We start from the raw sequence: 14,102 nt of genomic DNA, 5'->3' as shown, positions 1-14,102 counted from the left end.
CTCCTTCATTGTAAAGGAAGGGTGAGGGTGAGTAGACTCAATTATTCATTTCTAAATACCTGTGCTTGGGGTGCAATAATGTATCACATAAACATATCTTACTGGACACGGAAATTAATGTACTCTTTCCAAAAATACCATATTTACTCCACGAAAAGTCTTGGAAGATTTAACTGTTACAACAAACCCTAAATTTGGATGAACTAAAACTTCCCCCTCATTACAGCATCTGAGGAAGACATCTTCTGAGGAAATTGATTTTTTTCTCATTCTAAAATAATAAGAAGCTTAAGTCAGGAAAGGTAATAATAAACAGTTTTTAAAAGTCTACTCCTATCATCACTGTGGATGGACTTCCCCAAAACACACACACACACACACACACACACACACACACACACACACACACACACTTAATTTTTTTTAATTTGAGAATATTAGGAGAAAAAGCCATGTAGTTTTTATTTGTGATCTTTTCTTTTTTGGTGAGTTATATAGTTGAGCCTTTAACAGAGATCTCTATTTTTTAAATATGAAAATTCTATCCTATGCTGCTTCTCCATTGGCCACAGCATCTATAGGCATTTCTGGAATGAAACAGGTAGTTGGAACTTTTTCAAGACAGTCGATTTGGGAAATTCTCTCCCCTTACCAGCACGAGACCAGCAGCACCTATGTGGACTCCATTTCAAGTATTCGTCTCCTGCCAATCTCTGAAATAAGAATGTCTGGAGGGGCCAGAGCGACAGCACAGCGGGTAGGGCGTTTGTCTTGCACGCGGCTGCGGCCGACCCAGGTTCGATCCCTGGTCCCCCAGGCACCGCCAGGAGTAATTCCTGAGTGCAGAGCCAGGAGTAACCCCTGTGCATCACTGGGTGTGGCCCAAAAAGAAACAAACAAACAAACAAAAACTTTCAAAAAAAAAAAAAAAGAATGCCTGGCATCATGACCTCCATTGGGAAACTAAGTTTCCAAGACGTATACCTGGAGGGAGGCCAATTTCAGACCTCATTAGTCCCCAGTTCCTTTTAGAAGTGATTCTATGGCATTTAACTTGAATTCAAGATGCAGATTACCCAGAAAACGCTGTGTTAACTCCTTTCTGCTAGTAAAAGAAATCAGGAAAGGAACCTCTTAAGCTTCTTTGCGACACTTGTGAGGATGCCGTTCTCTCTGCATCTGTGAAGCCCACCTGGATGCACTCCCCTCCCCACCACCACCACCACGCCTGCCCTTTCCCCAGCCATTGACTTACTCAGCCATCCCACGCTGGGAGTGCGCCGCACGCGGGGGTCATCATCCAGGGTGCGGGTTGCTAGGCAGGGCACTGAGTTCTCAAGCGGGCTGCGTGCTTTAGTGTCAGAAGCAGAAGACAGGTGGAGGAGGACACATGAGCAGCCACAGCAAAGATGAGGATGGAAGCATTAATTAGAAGAAAAAAAAATACTCAAGCAAATCACACAAGCGAGTTAAAGGAGAACAATGACATATTACATTGACACACACTCCCTCCCATGACCCTGAATCTTCAGATGGAACAATTACCAACACAGAATGAGAAAGCCTCAAAAACATGACAGTCAATCATTAGAGTTCCCCAAATACCAGTGGATGATTTAGTCTGCAGTTCTAATATACGAAACATGGATTGCATCCAGGAAAAAAAAAGATTAGCATAATGAACATTAATCTCATGGTGTAAGATTAAGACTTAATAATTTGGCATCACATAAGCACACACAGAAGGAAGTCACAGACAGCTCTGTAAAGCAAGTAGGGCAGGATGTTATATTAGTATGGAGCTTTTTTTGATTGACCCAACAGACCTTTGGGATATTGTGCACAGATGCAGAAAGCAGCAGCTCATACCTCCACCTCTGAAATATTTTCCTTGCTGAATATATACCTAATTCTCAATTCCTTTAATCTCCTACTTTATAGTCCTACAGAAACATGTACCTGGGATACAGCTAAATCAATATCTTAATACAACCCACTGAGAAATAAATATTAGGTTTCATTTTCTTGTACCTTCTCACAATTTATAATAATTATAATATTTTGTATACCTATAACAAATCTTAGCCCACAGGATAAAGAGAGAAAAATAAACAAGGCTAAATATACACTGTGATTCCTCCAGATATTTTTTTATCAACTGGAGAATACCATCAACTTCTTCCTGAAGGCAATTTCATTAAGGGCCACATGTTGATTACTTTGTAGTCAACAGAGTAAACGAATCCAAACACCTCATTTCAAACTAGTATCCTTCAAGGAATGACAGTAGTTGAAATATTCATAATAATCAGACTATATAAATTTGACTTGAGAGGGTTTTATCTCTTAATAATAATAATATAGTGTTAGTCATTCAATGTTCAAGGCAATAAACAACACATTTCCTATCAGAAACAAATATTAGATAATCTATTCACACCCATGTGCAAATGACAGGGAGGATGGTCTTCTTAAGGCTTCTGGTGACTTGGGAGGTGAAGCTTTAAATGAAATCATTTACAAATTAATGTAAGTTTATCGTCAAATTTGGACATTCTGCCCGTTATAAAATCTAGAAACATTTTTGTCAATTTATCTGTCTGTGTTTAAAAGCTGTAAATAAAGCCAAGACTTGTGAGCAAGCCATCTGTGCCAGCACCTGTTTGAGGCAAGTCTGATGTCTTCTCCTTGCAATCTGAATTTTTAATTGTTTCTCATAATTGAACTTCTTGCAAGTTTTTACTGCACTAAGAAAATGAAAAAGGGAAATGAACCAGTTGAAATTATTCCAGAATGGCTTTTGTCAAACGGAGGCACTTAGAAATACATAATCATCATACTGACCATGTTTCACCTTTTATTTCTTTTGACAATTGAGTGACCTGCTTAAAGAGTCAATATTTTTGCAGGCTTCACTGAAATGGGGGGAAAGAAAAGAGACTAGACAAATGGCAGTCATTTATCAAGGCCTAAGAAAGACTAGAGTGAAATTCCATATCAGTGAGAACTGACAGAAGTTGGTAATGCAAAGTAAACCCAAAAGAGCATTCATCACATTTTTTTTTTAGTTTCTAATCAGTGTGCAGTTACCCAAATTTCATCACTGACACCACAGGTTGATGTTAAGTGAGATCATTTAGCAGTTCCAAAGCCCAGTTGCTTACCCACTTTCTCTCTCCTCTACTCTCCTCAACATATTAGTGTGGTTTTTTTGTTTTTGTTGTTAGGATCTGAAACTGGAAACTCCTTTTTGCATATACAGTTTACAATACGCTGAGCCTGGCCATCAAGAAGACTGTGGGATGGAGCGGACGCACACCCACAAAGAACCTGGCTCCAAGCGCACAGGCATGAAAATGAAACTGCCCGTAGAGACTTGGCACCTGTGTTTTAGCAAAGCTGATGGAAGCCATCTGGCTGCTTACCCACGTGAAAACTGGTGGCTCGCAGCATCCGCCACTTACACAGACAAATTCCAGTGTTTGGATTCATTGGACCCTCTGTGTCCCTCCATGCAGGGACAGAGACAAACTCTGTGACCCTTTCTTGTCTCTTTTTTCTCTCTTCAAAATTATCCTCCAAAGACAAATGTTAAAAAAAAAGTGAATTCTCAAGGCTAAAGCCACATTTTTAGAATTATGCCATGGTCATGATATGTTATATACACCTTTTCCAAGTAATGCTTTTCAAAAAGGAAAAAGAAAAACTGCTTCCATGGTGCCTCTTCTACACTTGATCTACAAAATAAACAAGTTAGCTTTGCTACTGTCTGACATGTTATCTATTATATCACTTTTGACTGGCTCACACATAAACAAGGTATAAAGTAGTTTATGACGCTGTGACTTGATGAGAAAAAATATGGCTAGAAATCTGCAAGTTTCCAAACCCTAGACTATAATAAATGCTATAGTGGGAAGGACATTTTTTATGACTCTTTTTTTCCTCTTGAAAAATAACTTACCTAAATCATGAATTTTAAATCTGTTCAAGTGAGGGTGTCCCTACTTGAATCACGACAATGTAAAAGGGGGGGAAAAAAAGGCCCTCCTTAGCAAAATACTTTTTAAGCTATCCTAGTAAGAAGACACAATGTTTATTCATAACATTTTAGGATTCTTTCAGTCCTGCAGTGTTGCATGTTCAGATAGTTGCTGATCATTTTTATGCATGCCAGACTGTCAAGAAACATGATTCAGAGTACAGAACCAAATCAGCTGTAATACATGAGACGTGGTGCCTACAAATCTCCATTTGGGAAGCCAATAAAGACATCTCACTGTATGACTGGTGTATTCTCCTGCCTACAAAAATGACCTCCAGAGTCCTTCAGTGTCACAAAATGACACAAAGAGACTTGGACGAACTCACTGATGTGTGAGAAATAAATTATTATGGTTGAGAAAGTTCATTACCCATTGTAGTTGAATTAGCATATTGTTATCAAGCACATAGTGTTTCTATTTTTATATTTGAGGAAATTATTTTACACTCCTCAGCTTTAGATCTTCCATATGTAAATAGAGATGATTATATATACAATATATGCACTAGAAACACCACTAAGAGCAATGCCTGGTACAAAATAGGTGTTCAGTTAAAGAGAGATAATCCTGTTGCTGGTACCATTTCTAATATCCTTCATAAATTATCTCCTTTGTTCAACATCCTGAAAGATTTGAGAAAACACTAAAGGCAAGAAACCTACACTAACTTAGATTCAACTAGTTCAAATGTGATATTTTTAAGGAAGTATTCACTGTTTATTTCACATGTATATATATTTTAATAAATGGTTACTTCAAGTATGCAAAGTAACATTTAAGAATTATCCAAAAGCTGAGTTTTAACAAGCATAAAACAAGATTTCTAACAAAAAGTGTGATTCCAATGTGAATTTTTTAAAAATCAGGTCCACTAATTTGAAAAGATCACTTTTCATCCTATGCATTGACACTAAAACAGAGTTTAGGTAGAGAGAGGTAGTGTCATAATTCTTGGAAGATTTCTGTTTCAAGAAGACAGAATATACCAACTTTTTTTTCTTTCTCTTTCTTTCTTTCTTTCTTTCTTTCTTTCTTTCTTTCTTTTCTTTCTTTCTTTCTTTCTTTCTTCCTTCCTTCCTTCCTTCATTCCTTTCTTTTCTCTCTTGCTTCCTTCCTTTCTTTCTCTTTTTTCCTTCTTTTTTTTCTTTCTCTTTTTCTTTCTTTCTTTCTTTTTTAAGAAAAGACATAAAAACCCTCTAGTATTAATACCTCATGGTCTCTATTTGCCTTACTTCCTATTTTCAGATTTTCCTGTCTTCCCTCTCTTCTTTTTTTCACAAGGACCAAGATATAACCCCTAATCTACAGCCACTCTTCTAACTGCTTTTAAAACAGGATGAGGCTAGATAAAACAAAATTTCACAAAGACAGTGCTCTCAGGAACCTCCAGATTTTGACAGGAGCAAATCAAGGATTTTTAAGTGTGAGGCTTTTCAGAAAGGGAGAAATAAAGAAAATACTCATAATATATAGCAGAATAAAACAAAGAAAATCATTTCATCCCTTTACTCTATCATAGACCCTATGTAAAACAGGCTAGCAATTAGTAAAATTTTAAAATATGTTCATTTTATACTAACACTATGCTATATGTATTGACAGCTAAGAAAGGTCATCGAATAATGATATAAATTTTTACACTCTAAATCTAAAGCATTATAAAGCCTAAGACCTAAGACAGCTAGGACTTTCATTATGTATTATTTGGCACCTATAAATTTGATAATGAAATTAGTTTTTGAACTAAAAATGTTTGGAGTAGTAGTAGGGGAAATGAGATAGAGGAAACAACAGAATATAAAATAATAATAGAGGATTAAAATTTCTCAGTTTTAAATCTGAAAAAGAGTAATTATGTCCCTTAAACTATTTCTGGATAATAGTTTTTCCTTAAAATGACATGTCACATTATCCTCACTGAATATAAGTCACAAAACTATATCATTTAGTCCTGCTTATATGCACAGAATAAGATATTACTACCCTTATTTTACTAATAAAAAGAAGGAGGCTCCAAGAAATTCTGTTCGCACTCAAAACCAGAGTGCTACAAAAATATTGGACCAGATTAAAATGAAGACTTTAGAAAAGACACTGTGTCATGTCTTCAAGAAGATATGAAGGAAGGTTTTTAAATAATAATTTCTTTTAAAGACATATTTACAAAATTTTTTTATGACTGAGCTACATGCATCCAATTCTCCAACACCAACCCCATCACCAGTGTCCACTTCCCTCCACCGGTCTCCCCAGTTTTCCTCCATCCCTCCCATTGCCCTCACACCACCACCTGTCTTCCTGACCGGCACTTTCTTAATTTTTTTAATTTTAGATACTGGGATTTACAATACTGTTACTGGCAGGGTTTCATACCTGCACGTTCCAGATCAATACCATCCCTGACCATGAGGTACTATTACCTCCCTCCAGTGTTGTCTCAGTGGTAAAGGACAATTTAATATCAGAAATTAAATGTCCACTTGTCTTACATCTTGTAAGCCTGACTTTTTATTGCCATGGAGAGCAGAATAAATTAGTAAAAGTGGAAGGGAACAACTCTTGGAGAAAAATGTGCTATTATTTATTTAAAGATCTAAATATTATAAATTCAGGAGATCACTTACTGCCTAGGGAAAGGAAAGAAAAAGTAAAATGGCATCAAATAAACAAATGAGAAAAACTAGTTCATTGTTGTTATTAAAGATACTTTCATTTGTTCACTTTTCTAGAAAGTTGACGTGGGTTGGTTCATTTTATCTAAAGCTGAGGAGTTAATCATTCCTTGGGTCCTGACCAGAACATTTGTCTGTGCTGTGCAAATGAATGGAGAATCAGAGTCCATATGAACAGAGATGCATGTGAGTGTCAATTTCTGAACAGCTGAGAGTAGGCAGGCAGTTACCAGGGAAGATGACTCCTAAGATGACGTAGGCCTCAGAGAAACAAATGTTGACTGAGAACTAGAGTAAAGTTGTGACCTATTTCAGAAGAATTGAATCTTTGAGAGAAGTGTTGGAAATAGCTATCTTACCATTAACTCAGGAACCAGGTTTTAAATTCAAGGGAACAGAAAAAATGAATAGCAAAGTTGGATTTAGCCAGAGAAAACTGTAATGAATGTCCAGGAGCTCAAAATCCAAACCCAAACCAAAGAATCTCTCTCTCTCTCTCCCTCTCTCTAGTTTTCTTGTTCTCTCTTAATTAGGGGTCATGCCCAGCAGTGCTCAGGGCTTACTCCTGGCTCTATACTCAGGGATCATTCCTGATGGTGGTCTCTGTGGTCCAAATGTATTCAAACCCAGATCAACCAAGCCCCTTAGCCACGGGACTATCAAAGAAAGTAAGAAACTTTCTGCACCTAGTGGTGGTTCCAGCCAGATTGACACAGATCCCAGCTGGTGCCTAACCAGCATGACATAAAATCCAAACCAAGTAGCTTGAATACGGTTCATTTCAAATCAGATCCGAAGCAACCAGAATTTAGCCTCTCTTATTTAGATTTCAGTGGGGCCTGAAATTACTCTACTTAAAAGAATGGCTTTCTTTTCATTGTCTCATTCTATACTGCTAACTACAACTTTGCTTCTGGAGGTAATTGCAATGCCAGCACATTTTAAGATGCCTCAAAGTGTGAGGTTGTGCCAGGAACTGCGGTGTAGGACAGAGCGAGGAGGCAGCTGGCAGACGAGTAGGTAACTGTAAAGAGACAAATGCAGGGACGAAGAGCGTGTCCGCAACACGTAGCGGGAGAAAGTAGAGAAAGTTGACAGGGGGAAAACAACGGTGAGTTGAAGAGGTTCAATCAGGAGCAGACATAGGGCCCAACAGAGAGAGGCTCTCGGGACAGGAGAAAGCACGGGCAGGACTGAAGCCACCTCCCCGGATGTGGAGCTGTCACCTTTCCCTAGTTCTCCATCTCCCTAGTGTAGCTGCGTGACGCTCAGGCTCCCTGTGTGAGCAAGGACGTCCCTCAAGCCATTTTCACAACAGCAAACTCAAGGATGGAGAAAGCTATTCCACAAGAGTGCTGGGCTGAGAAAGGGTTTCCTCCTAATGAAGGGGGTGGGTGCCACTTACCAATGAACAGAGGAGATAATCCCCCGCTCTATTTGTCTGAGTTCCTTTCAAAGTGGACACCACCCAGTGAAATATGACTCCAGAAATCACTCCTACTCAGTATGAGATTTGTCTTCCTTACCGGTGCTCAGGCATATTATACATCACAATTATGTTGTTACTTGATTGTCATTCCAAACATTTTACATATGTTACCTCACTTAATTTCCATGTTCCCTGCTTTAGAGATATCAAAACTGAATGCAAAATTATCTTTCCTGAAAAATGGGACCTACATTAGATCTGCAAGAAATGAAATTCATAGTCTAGGTCCGGTTGGAAAACCAAAGTAGGTTCTTGGTAAAGAGTGTCCGCACTCCCAGACCACAAAATGCAAGGAAGATATTTTTTATGATAGTTTAGTCAGTGTGATGGTGGGGATAAAGGCAGTTAGAGAACAGGAGAAACTCATGATAGTTTTCCTCAAAGGCACATAGACCTGAATACTCCAATTAAGGTTTCTTATTGGTCTTGGTCTTTAAATCTGATTTACTTCTCTTTTGTATGCTTAGGTAATATGTATAAGCCATCTAAATTATAAACATTTTTAAAATAGGGTTATCAAGTTGCCTTGCAATAAATGTTTTACTAAATATTTATTGAAATAATAAGTGAAAAATGAACACTACAAAAAATTTAAGCAAACTTTACTTTCAAGGAAAAACAAAATAAGTATACCTTACTTAGTTTTAAAATATTAACAAGGAGTCCAGACAAATAGTACAGTGGTAAGGCCTTGTATACGGCTAGCCCAAGTTTCAGCCCATATGGTCTCCAAACCCACCAGGAGTGGTAATGAGTGAAGGGGCCGGGAGTAAGTAAGCCCTGCCAGGTGTGGTCCAAAAACACCCCCCAAAAAATTACCAAGAAATGCTTCAAGCTTACACATGTTCTGTTGTAGTAAACCATAATAATACGTTAACATTTTCTAAGTATCTAAACAAATTATTAATTAGAGTTTATAGAATTGTTGAGTATAACTTAATTTTGCTCACAAAATAACAATTTCAGATAGTTCAAGCTGAAATAACAGTAAAACGTTCAAAATAAAGGAAATCGAATAAGAGGAAATAAAATCACATTACTTCTTCATGTAACATTAACTTGGTATATGTGCACTGATTAACATACTAATAAGTTATAGCACACTTAGCAATCATGTCCATCAGTACCATCTAAGAGTGACGATCTTACTGTAACTTTCATCTTGGAAGATGGCCTGATTTTTCCTTGATTTAGCAACAATGAAAAGTTTATCATTTAGCTTTAAATTAGTAAATTATCCTGAACCCCAAGCTATTTAAGGACCCCAAAAATAGTGAGTCATCTTTAGCTCTGGGTATACAGTGCCGGGCAGTGAATGAGTATGCTTGCAAATATCTGTCTCACACTGTGCTAGGGCTCACTGATAGAGAGGAAGTGAAATCCTATGTTTGACATCAGACATCCCCAAAAAAATCTTTGATAGGAGACACTGTGTGTGTAGTAGATGTTACTGATAAAAAAATGTGTAGTACACACATAAACAATAATAAAATATGAGATGATCTTATCATTTGCTTTCAGCCAGTTGATTCATCTTTATCTCTGGTTAAAGAATTTATAAACTCTATGGGCGCAACTAGCAAACAAATATGGCCCTAACATCCACGTTGTACATCTGTTGTCTTAAATGTTAACAAAAGTGTAACCGTGAGGAAGTAGTAAGACCACTCATTTACTGATGATGTGGAGAGCTACTTTGTAATAGCTCCAATATGATGGAAAGACATTTTCTTTATTCATTGTGCTGTTCACATTTCAAACAGCTATTGTTAGCTAAATGTTTATATCCTTCCAAAATTCAAATACTGAATTCCTACCTCCCAAACTGATAGTTTGAGAGGGTGAGATCCTTAGGAGGTAATTATCTCAGGATACTTTCATGGATAAGAGTAATGTTCTCAGTGAAAATGAAGAACGATGATCAACACTTCTTGACCAACTGAAGAAACAGAAAAAAGGTAAATATCAAAGCGAAGAAGGAGATTCTTTCCAAGAACCAAAATGTACACCTTGGGGCTGGAGCGATAGCACAGCGGGTAGGGCGTTTGCCTTGCACGCGGCCGACCCGGGTTCTAATCCCAGCATCCCATATGGTCCCCTGAGTACCGCCAGGGGTAATTCCTGAGTGAAGAGCCAGGAGTAACCCCTGTGCATTGCCGGGTGTGACCCAAAAACAAACAAACAAAAAAAAACCATAATGTACACCTTGATCCTGAAGTACTTAGTCTCCAGTAATGACAAGGAAATGCTTGTTTAAATCCCCCAATCTCTGGTAATTTGTTAGAGTGTCCCAGGCTGCTTTAAATGATGGTCATAGTCACTTTATACTTTTGAGTTTAATCTGCATCATTAGCATTCTCTCCTTCACTTCACTCATCTGGAGACAACTGGCCCAAATTGTACTACTTGCTAATTTCTATGATGCAAATAGTTGATTTCATGTTACGTTATGAAACAACAGAGTTGGAAAGAGCTAATAGTAGCACATTATTCTGTAGTATTTCCACCACAAACAATAATATAAATAACCTGGAAAATATAGGTCATAGTAAAATGAGTGAGATTAAAAGGAAGTGCTGAGTTCTAATGAGTTCTTGCTTTTTGGTTTTGGTAACATTATTTCATTGTATGTTTATATGATTACTTTTTTTACTAATATCGCTGTTAAACAGGCAGCTTGTACAATTTCTAATAACAATTAGTTTTTGTGAGTAGGTAAAAGATGGCTCCAACATGCTTAAAAAATTTCAAGTTTTATGGACCAGAGAGATAGTTCAATTGGTTGGGCTAATTAGCAATTTTTTCCCTTTGCATGCAGGAGGCCTGGGGTCAGTCACTCTGTACTGCATGTCCCTGGTTCCCTGAGCACCTACAGAGCATTCCACCCCACCCCAAGGATGAGCTGAGCACAGAACTCAGAGCAGCCCCAAGTACGACCCCCAAACAAAACTTTTAAATCAAAAAATTTCAAATTCTGAAATATCTTCACAAATTTTAGCTACAGTAACAATAAGTCTCTCAATGAGAGACGTTACTGGTGCCTGCTTGAACAAATCGATGAGCAATGGGATGACAGCGATTAATTATGCTGCTCTTATCATAATGAAAGCTGGAAATGACAATTAGTCTATTTTCTTTCCTAGGACTGAAGATAACAGTGACAATTTTATCTGGGTCTTACATATAGATATTAAAATCTACCAAATAGAAAAGACATAATATGTTGGTTTATTAAAATATACAGAAGGACACATGGAACTTAGACAATGCTATATTACTTCAATTTTTAAAAAAGTGATAGTCATATAATTCCTTATTTTAGAAATGTATTCTAAGAACATGTCTTAACAGCTAAAGACATTAACTGAACCCCAACTTATAAAATAATTGCATTGGCATGCAAGATAAGAAAAAGTAAATCTAGAAAACTAAAAATTTGATGCCTAATAATTGATGATAACCTGATGGAATATATAAAAGAGACACACAAAATTCACTACTGCAGAAATCAAAGCCAAATCTTGCCTGTGGATATTTAAAAAGAGTCAGGTAACACAAAGGCCAATAATAACATGTTTTAAAGGCCAGGTCATATTCCACGCTTCAGGGTGTAAGCTGATCAGCAGAAGAGCTGGAAAGGAAATGAAATGCCTGCCTTTCTTATTTTCTTTCTGCCCAGCACATATAATATTTCACAAGTGAATAAGTGAATGACGAAGGCCATTTCAACTTTCCTATAAGGTACAGACAGCTACTGATAGGACAGAAGACGGAATGGCAGCTGTTATAAACGCATTAGTTTTATTCTTCATCCAAATATTTTCCTCTTAAGCACAAGATAGTGGCCTCCAGGATCTGCCTGGTCCTAATTTCTACTCTGTCTGCACATACATGAATTTGCAGTTCACACCGCACTGGGAGAAGGCACTTTACTCGGCCCCGTTCATTTGTCTCTGTTTGTAAACACAGCTGCGATTCAAACCAATGCATTTTATCTCACTCCCTTGTATTATATCTAACCTGTGTGATTAAAAATAAATAAACAGCCAGGGATGTAGCTTGGGGTTCAACACTTGCTTTGCATTCATAAAGCCCTTGTTTTCATCCTCAGCATAAAAAAAGAGTCAAAAATTTTTTTTTAAATTTTCTATCTGGAAATCATGCAGACTCATTTTTTATGTGCAAGAAAAAAATAAGTAAGCTATACAGAAAATATACAGGTCAGACTGACACTTTCATTACCATCATTTTTAAAACATATGTGACATCATTTTTTAAAAACTTTTGACCCTGTATTATTTCCAAACATTAAACAATCCTCTCTTTAAAAATATAATTAAAAACAAAAGCAAGCTGGAGAGATAGTACAATAGGTAGGGTGTTTGCCTTCCACACTTCGATCACAGCACCCTACATGGTCCCCTGAGCCCTGCTAGGAGTGATCCCTAAGCACAGAGCCAGGAGGAAGCCCTGAGCACAGCCAGGTGTGACACCCTGCAAACGAACCAACCACCCCACTTTCAGTCAGCAGCAGTAGCCCACATAATGGGGAAGACACCAATGTAGAGTAAGAGTATTCTATATTATATTCTTCTTTTTGAGAATTCTTGAGATATATATCTATCTATTCCCTGACCCTGAAAGAGCCTCCAATGCGGCACCATTGGGAAGGACCAGTAAAGAGAGGCTTCTAAACTCTCAGGGCTAGAATGAATGGAGACGTTACTGAGATCGCTCGAGAAATTCGACGATCAACGGGATGATGATGATGATGATGATTGATGATGATATGTCACACAGGTTTCACTTGAAATTTTCACTTGAATTTAATTCATAAGAAACAACAAAAGTGGGATGGCTGATGGCAGAGAGATAGTACAGCAGTTAAAGTGCTCGTCTTATATGGCAAGGACCCTCCTTCATTCCCTGGTACCATGTGGTCACCCCAGCATTGTCAGGAGTGCCACGAATAATAGTGAATTCTCTTCCAGTCCATCATTAATTTTAAGACTAATCAGTAAATTAGTAATTTTCTGAATTTCTAATTCAATTCCAGAAATTGTGTTGTTGAGTTAGAATTAAGTTTATACAAGTCACTTAGTCCACCTTTTACCAGACAAAATGCTTTATGTTACTCTATAAGAATAGCAGGGGACAACAAGTCACTCATTGCTCTTAATACTAAAACAGAATGAGTGGAATGTTTATATCAATATTTACTAAGATTGCCTTTTCCATACTTCATGAAAAATAACTTCTTCCTCTCAGACTAAAAAAAGAGAGCATAATTTTTACTTGAAATAAGGAATGATAAAGAAGATGCTATATAAGAAATTCTGCTAAGTGCAATAGAGTATAAATCAAACATAAATCAGACATTGCCTTTCCTAATGCAGTATAATTAGGTGATATTCTTCTTTGAATATCTATTATTACATCTAACAATATAATCACATATAGTAAAAGAGAAATTATTTGTTAACAGAAAAACAGTACTGAGCTTTATTTATTGAAAGATCATTATTTTATTACGAAATTTCGGAGGTGGGTGTCACACGGCGATGCTCAGGGGTTACTCCTGGCTCTGCATTCAGGAATTACTCCTGGCAGTGCATGAGGAACTATATGAATGCTGGGGATCGAACCCGGGTCGGCTGCATGCAAGGCAAACACTCTCTCTGATGTACTATCGCTCCAGCTCCTAAAAGATCATTTAAAGGCTGACATCATCCCACACACTAAGCAATCAATTCATGACACAAGACTTCAGATCATTTCATCATATTTTCAGTTTGTCTTACAAATTCTGATAAATCACCATGTTGAAAGCATATTCCCTGATATACTCAATAGTTTACAGGTCTGCTGATTCATCTGAAATATTCAGTGATTTAA

The 14,102-nt window shown here is 37.4% G+C and overlaps 1 protein-coding gene across 4 annotated transcripts in view; it reads right to left on the bottom strand.

The window, feature by feature from the left end:
* Window positions 1-14,102, bottom strand: part of SLC4A4 (solute carrier family 4 member 4) — a 389,797-nt gene that overhangs the window by 189,475 nt on the left and 186,220 nt on the right. The window lies entirely within an intron of this gene.

Source organism: Sorex araneus, chromosome 5, assembly GCF_027595985.1.
Source record: "Sorex araneus isolate mSorAra2 chromosome 5, mSorAra2.pri, whole genome shotgun sequence".
NCBI classification, from domain to species: Eukaryota; Metazoa; Chordata; class Mammalia; order Eulipotyphla; family Soricidae; genus Sorex; species Sorex araneus.
The sequence above is the reverse complement of the archived record's forward strand: the minus strand, read 5'-3'. Positions and strand labels throughout refer to the sequence as shown.